We start from the raw sequence: 23,979 nt of genomic DNA, 5'->3' as shown, positions 1-23,979 counted from the left end.
AGGTAGTTTTGGCATACGTCTAGGTATCTGTGCCACTCATTAGGTTTTGGTGCGGCCAACTTAGTTAACACAGGAATGATTGTCCTGTTCACCCTTTCTACCTGGCCATTCGCTCTTGGTACCCCCGTTGTAATAAGGCCAGCTTCAATATTTTCTTCTCTGCAGTACTCCTGAAACTCTGCCGAAGTAAATGCAGTTCCACGGTCCGAAATAATCTTTCGGGGATTGCCAAAAATTGTCGCTTGTTTTTTCAAGTGGTTGACGACCTCTCCAGTACCGGTAGATTTTGTAGCATAGAGCCACACAAATTTAGAAAATCCATCTATCACTACGAATATGTGTTTGTAATTCTTCCGAGTTGACGGAAGCGGTCCTAAGTGATCAATGTGGTATACATCTAACGGAACGTCTCCTTTGTCGATAGGGTATAATAGTCCGTCTCGTTTTCCAGATTTTCGTTCAGCTAAAATACACGCAATGCAATTCTGAATCACTTTTTCCACTTTAGATCTTAGACCTTTGAACCAATAATCTTTTCTAACAAGGGTCTCGGTTTTACCACTAGAGAAGTGTCCGTTCTCATGCAACTGTCTTATTATTTGACCCTGCATAGCACGCGGCACTACTATGCGAACATCGTCGTCAATTACCTTAAACAAAAGTCCGTTTCCTATTACGTAGTCGCCATCATTATTTTGTACACTATTCACAGAATCCATTATTTCCGATAACTCTTTGTCCGCACATTGCGCTTTTCGCAATCTCACGAGCACACTTGTCTCACACTCACCGATAAGCATACACACCGGAATAGGCTTCCGACTTAGAGCATCGACATGTCGCATATTGCTTCCTGAGCGATGTTCAATAGTATAATTGAACTCCTCTAACAATAATGCCCACCTTGCAACTCGAACACATAAGTCTCTTTTTTCATAGTGAGAGTAAACGCACGACAATCGGTTATTATTCTAAACGGTATTCCTAAAAGATAAACTCTAAACTTATGTAACGCTTTAACTATAGCTAATATCTCTAATTCATAACTAATGTATCGCGATTCTGCCTCTGATGTTTTCCAGCTCGCATAATATGTTGGATGGTAACGTTGATTGACATCGTCTCTCTGTAGCAGGATGGCACCGAGTCCGACGCTCGTCGCATCCGTATGGAGTTCTGTTTCCGCACCTACGCGGTATAATTTTAAACCCGGCTCACTGCTCTATGCAATTTTCAATTGTTTAAACGCTAGCATATGTTTTTCATTTAGTTCAAAATTTACGTCTTTTTTCAACAAGTTCGTCAAGGGTTGGGCTATTGTTGAATATTGTGGAATAAATTTGCGAAAATACCCGGTTAATCCTAAGAAGCTCTGTACGTCTCTAACATTTTTTACTAATGGAAAATTCATAACAGCTAATGTCTTACGCTTCGACGGACGTACGTGACCATCCTCAATTATGTGACCTAGATATTCTATGCTACGTTAAAGAAAACGACATTTCTTCCAATTCACTCGCAATCCATAATCACTTGCAATACACAATATCTCACGCAATCTTGATACGGCTTCATTTTCGTCATTCGCAGGAATAATTAAATCATCTATATATGTCAAAACAACACTTGTCTGAATCGGGTTACGAAATATATTATTGATATATTTTTGAAAGATAGCTGGAGAGTTGCAGAGACCAAATGGGGTTCTTAAAAATTCAAAATGCCCATCAGGTACTATAAATGCAGTGAATTTACAACTATTTTCCTCAATCGGGACGTGAAAAAAACCATCTTTTAAATCGAGAGTACTAAATATCGTCGCGCCCTGTAAACGATCCAGCTGATCTTCTATCAACGGAAGCGGATAGCGATCTTTACATACTTTCTTATTAAGTAATCTATAATCTATATACAAACGCATTCCATTATCTTTCTTTTTTACCAGTACAATCGGACTGGCATATTCCGATGTACTTTCTCGCACTATTCCTTGTTGCATCCATTCATCTATCTGTTTATTAACTATTTCTCTTTGCACTGGCGCTAATCTACGTGGAGGTTGATATATAGGTATATCATCTTTCAATACAATGTTCATTTTAATGTTAGACTTTTTAATAGTTTTAGGCTCATAATTACTTATTATATCTTCTATTTCTTGTTTAACGGTATCATTTTTAATATGCTGCAAATCTATTAAAGAATTAGTTACATTGTTCTCGGACTCATCGAAAGTATCTATGCAAAATATTTCTGGTACATCATAAGAATTCGTTACCCTGTTATCGCGTTTTGAAACCTCAACACTCTTACCGTCTAATGTCAATTTAGCCTCTTGCAACAATTCCGAGCCAATTAAAAAATTATGTCTCAAATATTCATCCGGTACCACGTGAATTAAAAATCGGAAAATATTTATATCGATTTGTACGTTCGCATAAAAACTGCCTAAAGTAGTGACCTTACTTAAACCGAATCCTTTACGAGATATTTCTGTACCGTGTAAAGTTGGGCATCCTAACCTAATATATTTTTTTTTTTTTTTTATTGAGAACCTCAGATAAGGTTCATATATACAGTGATATGTATGTTTACGTGTACATTATATCCGCAGTTTACATTCGTTTAAAAAATTAAAAATACATAAACAAGCTGGAATATTTGGTTCAGCAACTAGCGATTCAACATTAAGTGGGAGAAACAGTTTCATATTTTGTAGCTTTTTAATTAACTTGACCCTTAAACTGTCGTAAAGCCTGCATTGCCAAACCATATGATTGATGTCTTCGATTTCATGGTTGCATTTACATGTAGGATCGCTTATTATTTTAATGCGGGCGAGGGAGGCAGCAAGATTATAATGCCCAGACCTAATACGGTTTATTGTAACAATAAATTCACTTCTGTGTTTCCCCCAATAGTACCAAGGTCTGCTACAGTCATTGAAATATAATTGAAAGTATTTCGTCCCTTTAAAGGAACCCTGATCCGTGATTATACTCAAAGTGTTCTGTCTAGCATTTTCTTTATAAATTTCAAAAATGTCGGTAAATGGAATTTTTAAAATATCCAAGTTATTCGAAGCTATTTTGGCCAAGTTATCGACTTTCTCATTATCAATAATTCCTATATGCGACGGCACCCAGATAAATTTAAGAAAACTATTGTTCGTATTGTTGCACATAAAGTCATTGAACTTTTTTTTATTTCAAGAGTGTACGAATTTGTTTTGATTGATATTTTTGTGGTCTGCAAGCTCAGTAGGGCACTAAGAGTGTCAGAACAAATGTATATATTGCGATGTTTGTTACTTAAGGCAATGTGTAGGGCATGGCTTAGCGCAATACACTCGGCCGTGAACACAGAAGCGAACTTGTTTATACTTATAGTGATTTCAGTATTCATCTCGGGACACCAGCATGCTGCACCGACACAATTGTTGCCTAAAATTTTGCTTCCATCTGTGTAAATGGATAGCGCATTACTGCTTTTTATGAGTTCCGCTAGTATTTCATTGGGGTGCCCTGAAGTCTTTAGCTCATGGCCCAGCACAGTATCAACAGAAACCATGGTCATTAATGTTTCGAAACTGCAGGAGTAAATACTGCAGTTATCTTGATTACTAATGTATTTAGTAGCTTCTAGTACGCATGGGATACACAAATTAAGGATTGACTTGGATCTCGGTTGTCTATTTTTTGTTACTCTATGATAGCTTTTTACAGCTTGATGGGTGTAGGAATTGTTGTTAGTTAGCGCCTTTGTCAAAAACAAGTTGCATAAAAGTTTTGCACGTTCCCGGATAGAAATTAGTTTAGATTCTGCTAATAGGATATTCTTTAGAGTGCTTCTACGGTAACCAAGAGCAATTCTAACTGCTGAATTCTGTACTGCTTCGAGTTTTTCTAACAGAATTTTATTTCTGGGGAAGTAAATGAAGGAGCCATAATTGATAATAGAACGCACATAACTCTTATACAATGTAATCAGTGTATTGGGGCAACATCCCCAACAGGTACCTCTCAAAAATTTAATAATGTTGAGTGATTTAAAGCATCTTCCTTGTATCTGATCAACTTGAGGGGTAAAGGAAAGTTTATAGTCGAATAATATACCGAGGAAACAGACGGTTGCGCTGGATTTTATATTATGGCCTCCGATTGTTATTTTTGAACTTCCGGGCATTATTCTTTTTTGGTTAAAGTGAATATACGTAGTTTTGTTAGAGGTAAGTGTTAGGCCTAGATAATATAGATTTTCTTCAACAGTTTGAATGGCTTTTTCAAGAACTCTCTTTCCCCTCTTGGTAGAAGCAGTTTTTAAGTAGAGTGCTGTATCATCAGCAAATTGTGAAATTACTACATTTCTGGGTAGGTTTGCATTAATGTTTGAGACATAGATCACATATAAAATTGGACTAAGAACACCTCCTTGGGGAACACCTTTATGAAGGAGTCTATAATTTTCACCTAGGAAGTCAGTATGCATGTACCTTTCATGTGTAATAAATTTAACGAATCTAAGAATAGTTGATGGGCAGCCCATATAGGCCAGTTTGGATAACAAGATGTCCACGTTTACGTTATCGAAAGCTCCTTGGACATCGAGGAAGGCCGCGAGGACTTCTTTCCTTTCTGCAAAAGCTTCTTCCACTTTGACTGCCAAACTAAGCATATTGTCGATACATGATCTTCCTCTCCTAAATCCTTGTTGGTTGCTTGGTATGAGATTGTTGTGTTCAGTCCACCATTCTAGTCGATTTTGGATGAGAGTTTCGAAAAGTTTGGACACACAGGAAGTAAGCGAGATGGGGCGCAAGCTTTTACCGTCTGCTTTTTTGATAAGGTGGACAAAGGAATTTTTCCAACTTTTGGGATAATCACTTTGTACAAACATCTGATTGTAAATGTCCAACAATAGTAATTTAAACTTGGCCGGTAAGTTTTTTAATATTTCATAGTCAACTCCATCCATTCCTGGAGCTGAGTTAACTTTTTTATGCTCCAGTGCAACAATGAATTCCGTGAAGTTGAATTGAGCCTCAAAAAATTCGTTTTGTTGATGTGGAGGTAGCCAGTTGGGGTCCGTTAAGACCCACGGGGGACTTATTTTATTAATAGCTTCTTCAATTTTACTTTTATCTTGGTGGTTTTCCACCCAATACTGAGGACTTATTTTGACCCATTTATTTTTAAAGATCCTGCACTTGTTCCACACATAGCTAGGATCTATTTGTAGATTTATGCTTTCAGCGAATTTTTTAAAAGACTCTCTCTTTTTCTTTTTAAAAACCTTTTTAGCTGTGGCTACGTTTTTTTTGTAAATTATTAGATCTTCTAGGTTACCCGCATGTTCCCACTTTTTATATGATGCGCGTCGATGTCTTCGAGCTCTGTCACAGTCAGCATCCCACCAGGGAACAGGATTTCTACTATTCCTTGAATTGTAATTTCTTCTCCGCGGTGTACTAGATTCTATAGCTTCCGTAATTTTTTCCACAAACATTCTGTATTTTTCATGAGGTGCCAGTTGATTGTAGTTAGATAGAAGAAATTTAGAATAACAAGCTTCAAGTTTTGTTGTATATATGGACCAGTCAGTACGAACTGACTTTAGCTTAAAGGTCTTTTTGCTGTAGGTTTCCTTTTCTACAGCTACATTAATCCATATAGGGAAGTGATCAGATCCCCACGTCTCGTCACGTACTTTGTGATCTAATTTATCTGAAATATTTATAGTAGAGAGGATTAAGTCGAGGTTAGATTTTGTGTTATGATATATGTCGACGTGCGTGAACGAGTCATTATTGTGTAGGAATAGATCGTGTGTTTCTATGGCTTTTTCCAAACGTGCCCCATTTGTGTCTGTGTAACTGCAGTTCCAGTTTTTATTATGAGAGTTAAAATCTCCTAATAGTAAGGAGCTGCTATTCAATTCTATATTTTGTAGAATAAGGTCCCATTGATCTTGAGTGAGAATATTTCCTGGAGCTCTGTAGCAAACTAGAAGTTGCAAGGGGGGATTTATGTTATTTATGCGTAGACCACAAATTTCAGTAGCGGTGTCCGGTGTCTTCAGATTACATATTTCTTTATACGCTAGGTATTTACGTATAAGTATAAAAGTACCACCTCCTCTTGAATGGGTTCTGTCCTTTCTGTATGTTAAGAAGCCGGGAAAGTGAATAGCATGTTGTTCTGTAAGCCATGATTCAACGCAAATAAGTATATCAACATTTGTCAATATTTTTCCAATTTTAGATAGTCTCTGGCGCACGCTTCTAGCATTCCAAAAAAGTATCTTAAGAGATTGATTGTTCTTATTTCGTATATCTGGGTCGCTGGGGATCATTTATTGTAATATTGCGCAGAATCAGATAATGCTTTTATTTGAGGGTCATCGGTAGAATATGAATCATCGTTCGATTCACCCTGTATTTGCAGTTCTGGAGTGCGTAAACGTTTAACTATTCTAGTTACTCGACTTTTCAAGGATCGTTCTGTAAGGTGGCCCTTAATTTCTGTTAGCATGTTTGCGAGGGCATGTATATCTTTAGTGTAGTTAATAGCAATACCTGGAGTATCTGAGTTTTCGTAGGTATCTAGCAAAAAATTAGTGATGCGTTTGAAATCAAGTGGAAATTTCTGTAGGTTAGCCAGAATATAATCTTTAGCAGGAAGTAATTGTCTTGTCACGTCGTCCAAAGTAATTTCAGATGAACCAGATTTTTTCAATTTTTTAACAGTATTAGTTTGGCTATTGTGTGTTGTTTTGGCGACCTTATTTCCTTCAGAACCTTGATCTGAACTGATAATAGAAGATAGAGAAAGAGGTCTTTTGGTATATGCCGGAGGAGGCATGGAGAGGATTGTAAAATTCGGCTCTATAGTTGCAGTCGAGCATTCGGTAGTGTTTCGCACTGAATCTTTTTCTATAACATGAGTGACTGCCTGTATATTTGTTTGCATATTTTCTTCAGGTTTTGAAATCCCTAGAGCGCTACTATTGTTTGTGGAATCTATAGTTTTACAGTACCTAGCGAGATGCCCCTCTTCATGGCATAAAAAACATGTTAACTTCTCCGTTGATAGATAAATCCAGTAAACTGTATCATCATAATTAATTTTCAGAGTTTCCGGTAATTTAGAAACGTCTTCAGGCTATATAAACATTTGTCTTCTGAAGCTTAGCACGTGACTGTAGTTAGGGTCACTCATTCCTGCTCTGATAAATGTTATCTGCGAGCTTAACTTGATTTTGAGCTTGTCTAGTTCGTTTTCAATTAAGCTGTGGGGGATTATTGGGCATACGTTTGACAATATTATTCTTTTAGATTTTGTAATTAATGGTCGTATTTCAAGAACATGCGGACCAATGTTTACTTTAGCATTACTATCAGTAAGTTTGTCAGCTATCTCCTTACTATTCAAGTACATGCAAACTCGTCCATGTGAAATGCGAGATACAAATCTAATATTTTTTGGATCCGTTAGCTTTCCCACTGCCACTGTGTACTCCTGAATAGAGATTCCTTCAATGGAATCAATTATTATTGCCTGTTCTTTAGTCGGAAAATATACTTGTTGAGCCATTTGTGCGTAGGTTTTTGGTACATTCGGATTCATGGTTGTTTTCTATACGTGGAACAGTGCCCCTGAAACCAGAAACACTTTCCTTCTCTCTCACATACTTTAAACGAACACTCGCGTATCGCTCGCAATCTGAACCAGGACAATAATATAAACACGTCCGTGCTCGACGGTAGCTCGCGCTTGACTCCCTAACCTAATATATTGTTCGGCTTTCATTAAATGTAAATCGCTACCCATATCTATAAACGCTACTATCTGCTTACCTAGCAATGTAACAGGCTTGTATACTTTATTGTCCTGAACGGCCACTGCCGTATACTCGTTTACCTGCTTGTGCTGCCCCTTCTTACAATCCATGGCTCTGTGTCCGAAGTCTCGGCAAGCGAAACATCTTGGCCCTTTGCTTTTAACAGGACAGTCTACACCTCGATGGTTCCTCTCACCGCAATTGAAGCACCGTAATTGGTTATTCGGCACTTCTTTAACGTCTTGCTTTATTGTCTTCACTGGTGACCACTTGCTTTCCTTTGGCTTGATCGCTGGGTTGAACGGCAACGATCTTCCTTGCAAGGAAATCCTATCGAATGCTGCTAACATTTCCCCCTTAGTTGCTATCTTCTGCACTCGCGCCAGATCCCTTAATCCTCGATCAGGTATTCCTTCTATAATGTACTCTATCATTTCTGCATCACTGATAGGTACGCGGTATCCTAAAATCACTTTTTGATGTACATATTCGCTGAACGTTTCTTCTTTCCTCCAAACACGCGCCTCAAAACGTCGTCTCATCTCAAGAACGCTTCCAGGATGGTAAAACATTTCCTGTAGATTCCTCAGTAATTCTTCTACTGACATTGCAATATGTTCAGGTTTCGAATGTAATCACTCAAGTGCATTACCCTTCATTCACGATCCCATCAACAGTTTAGCCATATCATCCGTCAGTTGATACGTCATTTTCAATGTTTGAACTTGACGCTCCCACGTGACGAATGTATTGCTACTTCCATCAAAATAACTTAATAAATCCGCAATGGCAGATATATTTACCGGTGGCGGTCGTCTTTGCCCCGTCGGTACGCTTGTTGATTCCCCTGCCTCACCTCTATCGAGATTAAGCCTCTGCATTTCTCGAAGTAATGCAATTTGTTGGCGAGCTAAATCAAGCTACCGCTCTACTAGTTGTTTCTCTCTTTGTGCAAGTTCCATTTCTCGCCGCATCTGTACCATATCACTTGCGTATCCTGAACTATTGTCACTCGCAGTTTCTTCGACCACGCTGCTTGTACATACTTTTAACCATTCGCCGGTCGGATCGGCTTCATGCAGCCGCTGAATCAATTCCGCTTTCAAACCAGATATTGAAAGTCCCTTCTCTCGTAATTTTTCTTTCAATTCTGCGATGCAGAAATCACTTGCATCCCTCCTTACTGAAGCCATTTTATTGACCACCACAACTATGAATCGTCACTTTCCACACTAGTCCGCGCAGTACACACTCTACACTTTCACCTCAACCCTTTTAAGTAAACTCTGTTCTCACAATACTTTACTGTCCACACTAAGCATTCTGCTACGACTCGGTTTAAATTCTGACCGCGGACCAGCCCCCAATTTTGTAGAAAATGAAATTAAAATAGAATACAAGATGTTAAGATTACTTGAACATGAAATAAAATAAAGATGGTAAAAATATAACTCGCTATATCTTAACTCGCTCGTGTGGACTCTTCGACGGTTCGCTCGACTCTGCCCTTTTTTCCCAGGGCCAGCCACGTGCGTCTTCAAACCGAATGACGCCACCCACAACATTGACGGCATCGGCATCGATACCATTGCATAAACAATCATTCGGCTCCAAGCATTCGTCGCTTACTCATACCACTCATGATTCACCCATACCATACACACACACACACCACACTAGCTTACTCCTTACTCACTGGCATACTGCTTGCGTACTAGCTTGCAACTTGCTTAACAGCTTACTGCTTGCTAACTAGCCTACCGGTTACTTACTAACCTACTGCTTGCTTTCTAGCATACTGCTTCCTTACTAGCTTCCTGCTCGCTTACTAGCTCAGTGCTTGCTTACCAGATGACTGGATACTTACTAGCCTACTGCTTGCTTACTAGCATACCACCTCCTAACTAGCTTGCTGCCTGCTCACCAGCCTACAGCTTTCTTACTATCTAACTGCTATCTTACAAGCCTGCTGCTTGCTTACTAGCTTACAGGTTACTTACTAGGTTACTGCTTGCTTACTAGCTTACTGCTTGCTTACTAGCATGCTGCTTCCTTACTAGCTAATTGCTTTCTTACTAGCCAGATGCTTGCTTACTAGCTTACCTGTTGCAAACGAGATTACGCCTTGATTAATAGCAGGCTGCATTCTTACTAGCTTCTTGCTCACTTACTAGCTCAAGGCTTGCTTACTATCAAACTGCTTTCTTACTAGCCTGCTCCTTGCATTCCAGATTACAGCTGGCATCCAAGCTTACTGCTAGCTTATTTGCTTACTGCTTGCATACTAGCCAGCTGCTTGTTTCCTAGCTTAGTACTTCCTTACTATCTTCCTGCTTGCTTACTAACTCGCTGTTTGCTTACTAGCTTACCGCTTGCTTACTTGCTTACTGCTAGCTTACTCGCTTCCTGCTTGCTTACTAGCCTGCTGCTTCCTTACTAGCATACTGCAACCTTACTGGCTTTCTCCTCGCTTACAAGCTCGCCCCATTTCTACCCCTCGGCGGCTGGTGGTTGGTGGCCGCTCCATGCCACCGAGGGTGCCTTCCGATGCGCCGGACCGGAATTGGGGTTGCACTCCCACTTCGGTCCGATCCCGCGCCTCGTGGCTGAAGCAGGCTCCCTTCAGGAACCCCCTCCCAGCCAGGGTCATCCGCCACGCCGCGGTGGCTACCCACGACGCCCGGTGCCTGGGCGGCTCCCTCCTTCCACCAAACGAGCACGAGCCTCAGCACGCCGCTGAAGCTCGCGCTCCCTGCCCGCGGCCTCCTTCTACAACATTACTTTTTCGCAGAAGGAGGCCACGGCCCTCCACTTTCGCTCGCTGCCGAGCATGGCGCGTACCATGCCCGGCAGCGAGACATCCCGCCCGATGACGCCGACCAGGACACGGCGCTCCCCCTCCCACGCAGGGCACACATCGAGGGTGTGTTCAGCCGTGTCCTGCTCAGCGTCACAATGGCAGCAACGCGCCGTCGGCTCCTTCCCTATCCGGCACAGGTATCTTCCGAAGCTGCCATGCCCGGAAAATACCTGTGCCAGCCGGTAGGTGAGGCTGCCATGGCCTCTGTCCAGCCACTCCTTCAGGAGTGGCCGAACAGCCCCGACAGTCCGGTGCCCCGCGGTTGGCAGAGCCAGCCGCTCCTGCCACGCGAGCAACACGGACTGCCGGGCCTGGCGCTTCAGATCGCCCCTAGCAGGTTTCTGCCCGCCCGGGACCGCCCCCACCCCCGCGCGACGGTCGACGCGGTGCCGGTACATCACCGCGTGCGACCGCGCGAGCAGGTCCATGGGCGGCATCCCCGCTAGAACCGTCGCCGCCTCATGTGACATGGTCCGATACCCGCGGACGACCCTGAGCGCCATGCGCCTCTGCACCCGACGCAGCATAGTCATGCTGCGCCAGGAGGCAGCCAGGTCGTCCGCCCAGACGGGGGCCCCGTATAGGGCCACCGACTGGACCATTGCCACATAGAGGCGACGAACTCGGCCCACCGGGCCCCCCAGGTTGGGCAGGATCCGACCCAGAGCCGCAACCATCCTTTCCAACCGGGGGACCAGGCAGCGGAAATGCTTCTCGAAACGCCAGTGGCTATCGAGGATCAGCCCTAGATACCTGATCTGGGGCTTCACCTCGATGTCAGCCCCACCCACCCGGATCAGAGGGGGTGGCGGATCCTGCCGAGGTGAATGAAACGCAATCACCTCGGTCTTATGGACCGCCACCGTCATCCCCATCCCCCTGATCCGGTCGACGACGCGTTGCGACCCCTCCTCCGCGCGACGCATGGCCCTCCCCCAGTGCGCCCCGACGGCCAGCACCAGTGTGTCATCCGCATAACACACCGTGCTGACGCCGTCGGGGAGGCCGGCCCGCAACACCGAGTCGTACGCGATGTTCCACAGGAGTGGCCCGAGGACCGACCCCTGCGGAACACCGCAGTACACCTCCCTCCGCATATCACCATCCCGGCCCGGATACTCGATCCACCTGCCGCGGAGATAATCCCCGACGACCGCCCTGAGACGAGGGGGGACTCGATGATATTCGACTCCCCTCCTTATCTCTTCCCAAGGGAGGGTGTTAAAGGCATTGGCAATATCCAAGGATATTGCCAATGCCACCCCTCCCCGGGAGACGGCCGCCTCCGAGAGGGCCCTCACACGACCTATCGCGTCGATAGTCGATCGGCCCCCCCGGAAACCGAACTGGCAGTCGGCCAGACCGGGATCACCCCGCGACAGGTGCTCGACGAGGCGGGCAGCAATCACACGCTCGAAGAGCTTGCCCACCTCGTCGAGGAGACAAATGGGCCGGTATGCGGAGGGAGACTCCGCGGGCCGACCCTCCTTCCGGAGGAGGACCATCCTCGCCACCTTCCAACTGGGGGGGAATCGCCCGTCCCTCAGGCAGCGGTCGAACAACCGCCTGAGGTCGGCCCCAAGGACGCCCTGGGTCAAGACCCAAACCCGGCCGGGCACACCATCCGGACCCGGGGCCGTGTTACGAACCCCGAGCCGTCTGATGGCCGCTGCCAGCTCCTCCTGCGTGATCCCCAGCTCGGCCGTCCACTCCACTGGGACAACCGCCGCCGCCGGAGGACGCGGTCCCCTCTCCCCAATTGGGAATAGTGTATTGACCACGTCCTCCAGCAGCCGGGGGTCAAGACCCTCGGTGACGGGGGGCGCCCACGGGCGGAGCTTATTCAGCACCACCTTATATGGGCGCCCCCATGGATCGTCATCAAGGGTCTGGAGGAGCTCCTTCCATGCCTGGGTCTTGGCCCGTTTGATGGCGACCTGCAGAGCAACCCGCGCCACGCGGTATGCTCCATACAGGTCATCAGCTGCCCTCGCTCGCGCCACGCCGTCGCCTGTACGTTGACAACGGCGCGCGCGGGTGTACTGGCGTCGGGCGCGGACAGTCGCGACTCGCAACTCCGCGATCGCGTCCGACCACCAGTACACCGCCCGGCGAGGAGAAGCCCGCCCGGCGAGGAGAAGCCCGCCCGACCCGAGGCATCGCCGCGTCGCAAATACCCGCGACCAATGCTCCGAGCCGGGCGACCTCCCCCTCTATGCTCGGCAACTCGGCCGCTCCCTGCGGCCAAGTTGCAGCGAGGGCAGCTGCCATCAGGGCGTCCTTGTCCAGGCGCCGAAGCGCCCAGCGGCGTGGTGGGGTGCCACGCAGGCGGCCGTGTCGGGATGCACTCGCGGCGGCAGAGACCTCCATCCGGATGTACCGGTGATCGGAGAGTGTCTCTGCCCCCGCGACCACGTGCCAACCCGACACCATGCGCACGGCGTTGGGGGTCGCGAATCCAACATCCACGATGGACCCCCCATATCGCCGCACGCATGTGTGCTCCGACCCCCGGTTCAATACCCGGAGGTCGAGCCCCGCCGCCCAATCGCCCAGGATCCCGCCGCGAACTGAGGTCCTGGGGGATCCCCAAGCCACCGACTTGGCATTAAAATCCCCCAGGACCAGCACCGGCCGGGCCGCGTAGCGCTGCACGCATGCCGCGACCTCGGCCAAGTACAGCTCGAACGCAGCGTGACCGCTACGAGGCGAAATGTAGCACCCCACCACAGCGACTCCCCCCCAGTCCACGGCGACGAATCCCCGACCGCGCTCCAACAAGGAGAACGGTGGGGACCCGTCGCCCCCTCCCCATACCGTCGCCACCAAGCCGTCCGCGTCGCCCACCCAATGAGGGTGATCAGGGACGCGGTACGGCTCGGCGGCGACCGCCAAGCCAACCCCCCACTCCGCGAGGAATTGGGACATCAAGTCCTGTGCCGCGCGGCAGTGGTTGAGGTTGGCCTGGAGGAGGAGGCGGGGCGGCATTAATTAATGGCCGCGCCAGCCTCCTCCCGGCCGACCGTCCCCGTAGCACCGTCCACCTCCATGGAGGACGATGCCACCGCCCTCGGCACCGGAGCCGGTGCAGCCCGCCTCTTCCTCTCCTTCCGGGAGGGGGAGGAGCACTTCTTGCTCCCCACCCTGTGATCGGCTGGCCTCCCCATGTCCGCACACAGCGGGCAGTGGGGGGCCGCCGAGCACTGGCTCGCACGGTGCTCTTTGGCACCGCAGCGGTAACACTGACCGCTGCGGTCCACCGGCGAGGTGCACCACTGCCTCACGTGCCCCAACTCGAGGCAGCGGTGACACTGAAGCGGGCGCGGCGCGAGGATTTCCACTCGCGCCGAAACCCACCCCACCAACACCCTCCCGGATTCCGCCACCTTACGGGCGGCGGAGAGGGGGCACCGGGCCCACACCGACCCGAGGCCGGAGGGCGACCTGCGGATCTCTCCGTTCCGCAGGTCCTCCACAGGACAGTCCCCCGCCCTCGCAAGGGCACGGGACACATCCTGTGCGCTGACCGAGTCGTCCAGCCCACAAACGCGCATCTCCGTGCGCTTCGTGGGCCGGGCGACCCGGACACCTCGCTCGCCCAGCTGCTCCCGGAGCCTCTGGGCGAGACGATCCGCCTTCGCGCCGCCTTCTGCACCGGGGATCTCCAGCAAGAGACCCCCGGTCACGGCCCTCTTCGCCCTCACGGAGGCGATGCCCAGCTCTTCCAGGGAGATATTCTCCCTGGCGAGCCGCATCGCCTCCGCGAGGGTCAGGTCGCCCCCCTGCGCAACGGTCAGCGTCACCGCTGCCGTTTTTGGGGGACGACCTGGTCGTGCCTTCCCGACCTTCGCGGCCTTTACCTTGGCCGCCGGCGGCGGAGGCGGAGGCTGCGGTTGCGAGGCCTTCCTCGCCGCCCGCTTCGCCTTCCGCCCCACCACCTCACTCCACGCCACCCCCCCTTGGGAGGGTGCTGTGGAGGACGCGACCACCGCGACCACGGGTACACCAAGATCGTCTTCTGATCGTACAAGAAGATCGTCTTCTGAGGAGGACGGGGTCTTCTTCACGGGCGGAGTGCGGGTGGAGGGGCCCGCGGTGCCCCGCACCACTGCCGCCGCACTCCGCTTATTTACCTCCGCCGAGGGACGCGGCGGTGGAGGAGGAGGGAGGATGGGAGGGAGGGCCGCGCTGTTCCACAGCGCCTCTGCCCTCCTCCACCCCTGTCGCTCCTCCTCCAACAGGAGCTGCAGACGGGCGTTCCGCCCTCTGAGCTCCCGCGCCGCCTCCCTCATTTCCTCCGCGGCGGCCTTCAGGGCCTCCGCGCCACCGCTTTTCTGCCCCTTAAAGGCGCAGGCAGCGGCGACTTTCTCCACCCGCCTCAGGGACGAGGAGATCCTCTCCGATATCTCCTCGGTCACCTCGTCCCTGAGGCAACTCAGCCTCACCGACGGGCTCATCGCCCCGCCCACCTCGACGACGGCCTGTCCCGTCCTCTTCCTCTTAGAGCCTATGTGGCTCGTGCTGGAGGAGAAGGACGAGACCGACGCCGTCTCGTCGTCCTCCTCCACCCTCCACGAAGCCGGACCTGGCGCTGAGTGGGGCGCGAGCGCCGCCACCCTAACCCCAACCCCGTCTCCGCCCTCCCCAACCGACAAAACCCGCCCCATCCCCATTTTATTTTCTGTGTCCATAATAATCCCACGAGATGGTCGGAAATAAAGGTCCACCCGGGCAGAGCCGCCTTACCCGGGTAAGCCTAATACTCCGGGGGTTCGGCAGGTTCCCCGGAGGTGGTCGCTTGGGATTGGGCCTTCTCCCCCAACCATGCATCCCATCGCCGCGCACCATAGCTTAGGATTGGAGGGCGATTTTATAGAGTCGCCATACTCGTGACCCAGGCGGTTAAGCCAAGACCCCCGTTCCTCCTGCCGTCACGTACCATTCACAAAACCAATAGGGAATTGTGAATGGGTCGTTGTAACGACCAACAGGAGGCTTACGGTGTGTGTATGACTCGGGTACCCCGGGTTCGTTAAGCCCGTACTGCAGCTGAAAGGCTGGCAGCCCCTGAGGGGTTACCAGCTCACTGCTTGCTTGCTAGCTTACCGGTTGCTTACTAGCTTACAGCTTGATTACTAGCTTCCTGCTCGCTTACTAGTACACTGCTTGCTTACTAACTTACTGCTTGCTTACTAGCTTACCAGTTCCTTACTAGCAAACTGCTTTCTTACCAGCTTACTGCTTGCTAAGTAGCTTACTGCTTGCTTACTAGCTTACTGCTAGCTTACTCGCTTGCTGCATGCTGACTACCTTACTACTTGCTTACCAGCTTACAGCTAGCTTTCACGCTTACTGCTTGCTTATTAGCCTGCTGCTTGCTTTCTAACATAGTGCTTCCCTACTAGCTTCCAGCTTGCTTACTAACACACTGCTTGCTTACTGGATTACAGCTTGCTTACGAACTTGCTGCTAGCTTACTCGCTTCCAGCTAGCTTGCTAGCTTGCTGTTTGCATTCAAGCTTACTGCTGGCATACTGGCTAACTGCTTGCTTACTAGCTTACTCCTTGCTTACTAGCTTGCTGCTTGCTTACTAGCTTACTGCTTGCATACTAGCTGGCTGGCTGCTTCAAAGCCTACTGCTAGCATAATCGCTTTATGCTTGCTCACTAGCATGCTGCTAGCTTACTAGCTTGCTGCTGGCTTACTAGCTCACTGTTTGCTTACTAGCTTACAGCTTGCTTAGTAGCTTACTTCTTGCTTACTAGCCCGCTGCTTGCTTGCTAACATACTGGTTGCTTGCTAGCCTGCTGCTTGTTTACTAGCATTGTGATACCTTACTAGATCCCTGCTCTCTTACTAGCTCACTGCTTTCTTACTAGCTTACCGCCTGCTTACTGCCATAATGCATCCTTACTAGCTCCCTGCTCGCTTACTAGCTCACTCCTTCCTTACAAGCTTACTGCTTGCTTACAAGCTTACTGCTTGCTTACAAGCTTACTGCTTGCTAACTAGCTTGTTCCTTGCTTACTATCGTACAGCTTCCCTACCAGTATCCTCCGCGCTTACTAGCATACTGCTTCATTACAAGCTCCCTGCTCGCTTACTAGCTCACTGCTTGCTTACCAGCTTACTGCATGCATACGAGCTTACTGCTTGCGTACTAGCTCACTGCTTGCTTATTAACTTACTACTTGCTTACTAGCTTACTACTTCGTTAGTAGCTAACTTCTTTCATATCAGTTCACTGCTTGCTTACTGGCATACAGCTAGCTTACCAGCTTACACCCTGCCTACTATATTACTGTTTGCATACTAGCACAGAGCTTGCTGACAGTCAAACTTCTTCCTTACTAGCTTATTGCTTGCTGAATAGCTAACTGCTTTCGTAATAACCCGCTGCTTGCTTTCTAGGTTGTTGCTTGCTTACTAGCATGCTGCTTGCTTTCTAGCTTACTGCTTCCTTGCTATTATACAGTTTCCTTAATAGCTTCCATTTGGCTTACTATCTCACTGCTTTTTTTTTTTTTTTTCGTCGTGGGGAAAATCTTCGAAAGACTCCCACCCACCTCTTTGGGGAGAGGAGGGAGGGGTATGTGTGATTCCCAGCGCCCGTAGAATGACGGGCGCGGGACCTACCCACCAAAAACCCCACGGCGACCCTTCCGCACGATTTGGGAGGATACCGGGAATCGCTCGAAGCATTCTTTCGGTATCCTCCCCGTGCCCGCGCTTTGCGCCCATCCCCGGGGGAGATAAACGGTCCCCCCGGTAGACACTCTGTCTCATAGCGGCAGGACGGGGCCACTCCATCCCGCCAATCCATGCCGCGATTTTCCCCACGACAAAAAAAAAAAAAAAAAAAAGTGGCTATCGAGGTTCAACCCCAGATACCTCATCCGGGGCTTCACCTCGATATCAGCCCCACCCACCCAGATCGGAGGGGGTGGGGGATCCTGCCGAGGTGAATGGAACGCTATCACCTCGGTCTTATGGACCGCCACCGTCATCCCCATCCCCCTGATCCGGTCGATGACGCGATGCGCCCCCTCCTCGGCGAGGCGCTTGGCCCTCCCCCACTGAGCCCCGGCGGCCAGCACCAGTGTGTCATCTGCGTAACATACGGCACAGACGCCGACGGGGAGGTCGGCCCGCAACACCGCGTCGTACGCGATGTTCCACAGGAGTGGCCCGATGACCGACCCCTGCGGAACCCCGCAGTACACCTCTCTCCGCATATTACCATCCCGGCCCGGATACTCGATCCACCTGCTTGCAATTCTGCGATCGCGGGCGACCACCAGTACACCGCCAGGCGAGGAGAAAGCCCGCCCGATCCGGGGCATCGCCGCGTCGCAAATATTTGCGACTAATCCCCCGAGCCGGGCGACCTCCTCCTCTATGCTCGGCAACTCGGTCGCCTCCTGCGGCCAAGTTGTAGCGAGTGCAGCTGCCATCATAGCGTCCTTGTCCAGGCGCCGAAGCGCCCAGCGGCGTGGTGGGGCGCCAAACAGCCGGTGGTATCGAGATGTACATCCGGGGGCAGAGACCTCCATCCGAATATACCGGTGGTCCGACAGTGTCTCTGCCCCCCCAAGCACCTGCCATCCCGACACCATGCGCACGGCGTTGGTAGTCGCGAATCCAACATCCACGTTGGACCCCCCATATCGCCGCACGCACGTGTGCTCCGACCCCCGGTTCAGTAATCGAAGGTCGAGCCCGGCCGCCCAGTCGCCCAGGCCCCCACCGCGAACGGAGATCCTGGGGTATCCCCACGCCACCGACTTGGCGTTAAAGTCGCCCAAGACCAGCACCGGTCTGGCCGCGCAGCGCTGCATGCATGCCGCGACCTCGGCCAGGTACTGCTCGAACGCGGTGCGGCCGCTGCGGGGCGAGATGTAGCACCCCACCACGGCGACTCCCCCCCCCCCCCCCCCCCACCAGTTCACGGCGACGAAGCCCCGACCGCGTTCCAGAATGGAGAAAGGCGGAGACTCGTCGCGTCCTACCCATACCGCCGCTACCATGCCGTCCGCGTCCCCCACCCAATGAGGGTGATCAAGGACGCGGTACGGTTCGGCGCCGACCGCCAGGCCAACCCCCCACTCCGCAAGGACCTGGGACATCATGTCCTGTGCCGCGCGGCAGTGGTTGAGGTCGGCCTGGAGGAGGAGACGGGGCGGCATTACTTAGCGGCCGCCCCAGCCTCCTCCCGGCTGTCCGTCCCCGTGGCACCATCCACCTCCATTGTGGACGATGCCACCAACCGCGGAGCCTGAACCAGAGAGGGCCGATTCCCCCCTTCTGCCGGGAGGAGGGAGAGCACTTTTTGCTCCACACCCTGTGATCTGCCGGCCTCCCCATGTCCGCACATAGCGGGCAGTGGGGGGTCGCCGAGCACTGGCTCGCGCGGTGGTCTTTCGCTCCGTAGCGGTAACATTGACCTCTGCGGTCCACCGGCGAGGTGCACCACTGCCTCACGTGCCCCAACTTGTGGCAGCGGCGACACTGGAGTGGGCGCGGCGGGAGTATCTCCACTCGCGCCGACACTTACCCCACCAAAACCCTTCCGGATTCCGCCAAGTTGCGGGCAGCAGAGAGGGGGCACCGAGCTCACACAGTACAGTGGCCGGAAGGAGAGCTGCGGATCTCTCCGACCCGCACGTCTCTTTCAGGGCTGTCCCCCGCCCTCGCTAGGGCATGAGACATCTCCTGCGCTGTGACCGAGTCGTCCAGCCCACAAACGCGCATCTCCGTGCGCTTCGTGGGCCTGGCGACCCGAACACCCCGCTCGCCCAACTGCTCCCGGAGCCTCTGTGCGAGTCGGTCCGCCATCTCCCCGCCCTCACGGAAGCGATGCCAAGCTCCTCCAGGAAGATGTTCTTCCTGGCGAGCTGCATCGCCGCCGCGAGGGTCAGGTCGCCACACTGCGCGACGGTCAACACCACCGCTGCCGTTTCGGGGGGGGGGGGGGCGCACAGATGGCGTCTTCGCGGCCTTTACTTTGGCCGCGTGCGGCGAGGGCGGAGGTTGCGGCTGCGAGGCCTTCCTCGCCGCTCTTCTCGCCATCCGCCCAACTACCTAGTTCCAGGACACCCCCCCTTGGGACGGTGCCATAGAAAGCGTCCGATCCGGGACCGCGGTAGTCTGGTCCCCTTGGAGGCCGCGACCCGAGGCCCCGGAGTGACCAGGGTGGGCGGAGACTTCGCTCCCCCCACCTTCGCCTTCCCCCATTGTACCGGTATTGGTCGGGGGCGCCGCCTTCCTGCTGACCGCTCTACCGGGGAGGAGCTTATCCCGGAAGGCGGCCAGCTTACGCTCAATCATTTCCCCAATCCTCCTCAGAAGTTCGTCCTCTGAGGAGAACGGGGAACTCTGCGCGAACGGAGTGCGTGGCGGAAGAGCCTCCTCCACCTCGCACCTCCACCACCGCAACCCACTTATTTGCCACCGCCGGGGCACGCGGTGGTGGTGGCGGGAGGATTGGAGGGAGGGCTGCGCCATTCCTGCACGCCTCTGCTATCCTCCTCCCCCGTCTCTCCTCCTCCAATAGGAGCCGCAGACGGGCGTTCCGTCCGCTTGGCTCCTGCGCTGCCTCCCTCATCTTTTGCGCAGCCTCTCTCAGGGCCTCTGCGCCGCCGCTCTTCTGCCCCTTAAAGGACCAGGATGCGGCCACCTTCTCCACCAGCCTCAGAGACTAGGATATCCTCTCGGAAATCTCCTCAGTTACCACGTCCCTGAGGCAACTCACCATTACCACCGGGCTCATTGCCCTACCCACTCCGGTAAAGGCCTGCCCCGTCCGCTTCCTCTTGGAGCCTATGTGGCTCCTCGCGGAGGAGAAGGATGAGACTGTCGCAATCTCGTCGTCCTCCTCAGGCCTCCACGAAGCCGGGCCAGGCGCCGAGTAAGGCGCGAGCGCCGTCACCCTAGCCCCAACACCGTTTTCGACCTCCCTCTCCGCAATAACCCGCCCCAACCCCGTTTTGTTATGAAAATCCATTTAGTTCCAACGCGTATGTCGGAAAAAAGATCCACCCGGGCAGAGCCGCCTTACCCGGGCAAGCCTAATACTCCGGGGGTTCGGTAGGTGCCCCCTGAGGTGGTCGCTTGGGATTGGGCCTTCTCGCCCAACCATGCATCCCATCGCTGCGCACCATAGCTTAGGATTCGAGGGCGATTTTATAGAGTCGCCATACTCGCGGCCCGAGCGGCTAAGCCAAGGCCCCCGTTCCTCCTGTCGTCACGTACCATTCACAAAACCAAAGAAGGAATTGTGGATGGGTCGCTGTGACGACCAACAGGAGGCTTACGGTATAACGATTGCCGGACACAGCCCCAGAGGGTTGCATGCTAGCTTGCTGTTTTCTTCCTAGCATACTGCTTTCTTACTAGCTTACTGGTTGCCTACTAGCTCACTGCTTGTTTACAAGCTTACTGCCTGCTTACTAGCTTTCAACTTGCTTACAAGCTTACTGCCTGCTTACTAGCTTTCAACATGCTTACAAGCTTACTGGTTGCTTACTATCATACTGTTTGCTTACTAGCTTACCACTTGCTTAGTAGCATACTGCTTTCTTACTAGCCAGCTGCTTGCTTACTAGCTTACTGCTTGCTAACTAGCTTACTGGATGCTTACTAACTTACTGCTTGCTTACTAGCATACTGCTACCTTACTAGCTCCCTGCTCGCTTACTAGCTCAATGCTTGCTTACCAGCTTACTGCTTGCTTACTAGCTTACTGCTAGCTTGCTCGCTAACTGCTTTCTTACTAGCCTGCTGCTCGCTTACTAGCTTACTGCTTGCTTACTAGCTTACAGCTTGCTTAATAGCTTACTGCTTTGTTAATAACTTACTGTTTTGTTACTAGCTCACTGCTGGCTTACCAGCATATTGTTTTCTTACTAGCTAATTGATTTCTTACGAGCCATCTGCTTGCTTACTAGCTTACTTGTGGCTTACTAGCTTACTGCTTGCATACCAGCTTGTTGCTTGCTTTCTAGGTTACTACTTGCTTACTAGCTTACTGCTAGCTTACTCGCTTACTGCATGCTTACTAGCCTGCTGCTTGCTTTCTAGCTTAGTGCATCCTGACTAGCTTCCTGCTTGCTTACTAGCTCACTGCTCGCTTACTAGATCACTTGTTGCATATTAGCTTACAGCTTGCTTAGAAGCTAATTGCGTTCATACCAGCTTACTGCTTGCTTACTAGTTTACTGGTTTCTTACTAGATTACTGCTTGCTGACTAGCATACTGCTTTCTTTCTAGCTAATTGCTTTCTTACTAGCTAACTGCTTTCTTACTAGCATGCTGCTTGCTTACTAGCTTTGTTTAAATATCGCGTGAGTCCGAGACGTAGAAACTCGGCCGCGATGCCCGTGTCTATATTGAATTCGCGTAATTCTAGATGGTTGTGCTGACGTGGAAATTTTCCACCGTTCAGATTAGTGTACCACGGTTATTTACGTGGTTTTTCAAGCTAGCTTCACTGAAATTCTCGAGTTTTGGAACAAATTCTACGAATTGTGTTGTTAGCGCTGCGAAAGAGAGAGAAAGGAGATCTATCGGTGAAAGATCGATAGACGAAACGCGGCAGCTCCGCGCTGTGGCTACGCGGCGGGTAGCAGCCCGGGCCCAGCAACGTGAGGCGTAGCTACCCGGTTCTACGCTTGCGCGACGGAGCCGGCCGCAGCCGTCGCTGCTTGCAGATCGTCACGGTTCATTCTTGAGCCGTCGGCGATCAAGAGCGGACCCTGTGACGGTCGCGTTCCCATTTACCTACGAGCTCCGAGGAGGATGAGTCGATCTCGCTTCTCGTTATAGAATCAGTTTGCGGACAAACAATTTATTGGAAAATCTCGTCATAGCGTTTGGAGATTTTCCCCAGAAAAATGACAATCTGCCTGACGTTGCAGCGATCGCAAGGCACGCCGAGTGTGAAGCGATCGTAGACGCAGGATTGTGATTGAACGTTGCAGGTCTTCGATGCGACTGCGACGTTGGAGATTCGGTGTGGATCGCCTTGAGTCTTCTTCCAGTTATCCGGTTAGAGCTACTGGAAGGCTGATACCGACATACTGGTATCACCTAGTGGTAGTTCACCGTTCGTAGAGGTCATACGAAACCCACTGGAACCACCCGTCCTGTGTACCACTGAGAGTACACCGACCGGTGGGGTGGAAAGTTTCAACGACCATATTAGAGCTATACGACGTAGGGGCAACCGGAAGATAGATATTCAGGAAGGATATCACTTCGTGATGCTCTCCGTGCATCGGGCGTCGGAGAACCCGCTCCAATATACCGTCATGAGAGGACAATAAGTAGAGCCTAAGCGTACGGTGGAGCAAAGAGTTCGAAGAGCCTTCCTTCCATCGCTACACCCACTACCAGCTGTGAGTCGACCACACTGGGCTGTGAACGTAGGGTGGTTGGAATTGCAGGGGATTGAGTCCTGAACCGATGAGCCACAGGCCAGTTCCTCGGAACATAGGAGCCTCCGTCGAGGTAGCCACGGCTGGCTGCCGGGCGTTCCTTTGATGAAGGAATCGCCGGCTTGGCAACCACGTGTGCATACCGCAGGTTGCTCCTGAGGAGCAGACGTCGAGGAAGCCGAACCAGGACAAGACGTCCTCTTGTGTGGGTGGTGTAGAAACGCCACCCGCACGGGGAGCGTGCTCGCGAGATATAGCCTCTTGGAGCCTTATAACCTCCATTTGGTTTCCCGTCCGTGGCATTGCGAAGAGAACCCGGTAGAACGGAGAAAAGCACGTCTACCCGGTTGTGCGCGTCGGTGAGATCGTAGGAAACGAATCTCATTTACCAGAAAGAGAAGAATATACAGTCCACTAGCTAGAGCGCTAGATAGCCAGCCAGCTCTCCCCTCCAAACACACCAGACTGTCGCTGGAGCGCGAGAAACAGCTGACGAGCGCGCGATTGTTGACTTGTCCGCAAAAGTATTTATTAGGCGGATTCTTTTGTTGCAGAAAGCCTCCGCAGTAGAACAAATTGGAGACCAAAAGAATAGGGGACGCCTGGCCAAAGCAGAGCCACCGTCCAAGAGTTTTGTTTTCTGTTTTTCGTTTATTTTTACATTTTGTACTGGTTATAGGACTAACCCAGGATAAGCAGCAGGCCAACAAAGTCAATAGGATGATTAACAAAAATGTATTGTCATCTGACTCGATTGAGCAAATTATAGTATTAAGCGAAGCACGATAGGACAGCCAGAGGATCGCCCTGTCGATACGACATCTCAGGCCAGAATGAATCCCGG

This window comes from Colletes latitarsis, chromosome 9 (assembly GCF_051014445.1).
Source record: "Colletes latitarsis isolate SP2378_abdomen chromosome 9, iyColLati1, whole genome shotgun sequence".
In the NCBI taxonomy this organism is placed as follows: Eukaryota; Metazoa; Arthropoda; class Insecta; order Hymenoptera; family Colletidae; genus Colletes; species Colletes latitarsis.
Note: the sequence above shows the minus strand (reverse complement) of the source record.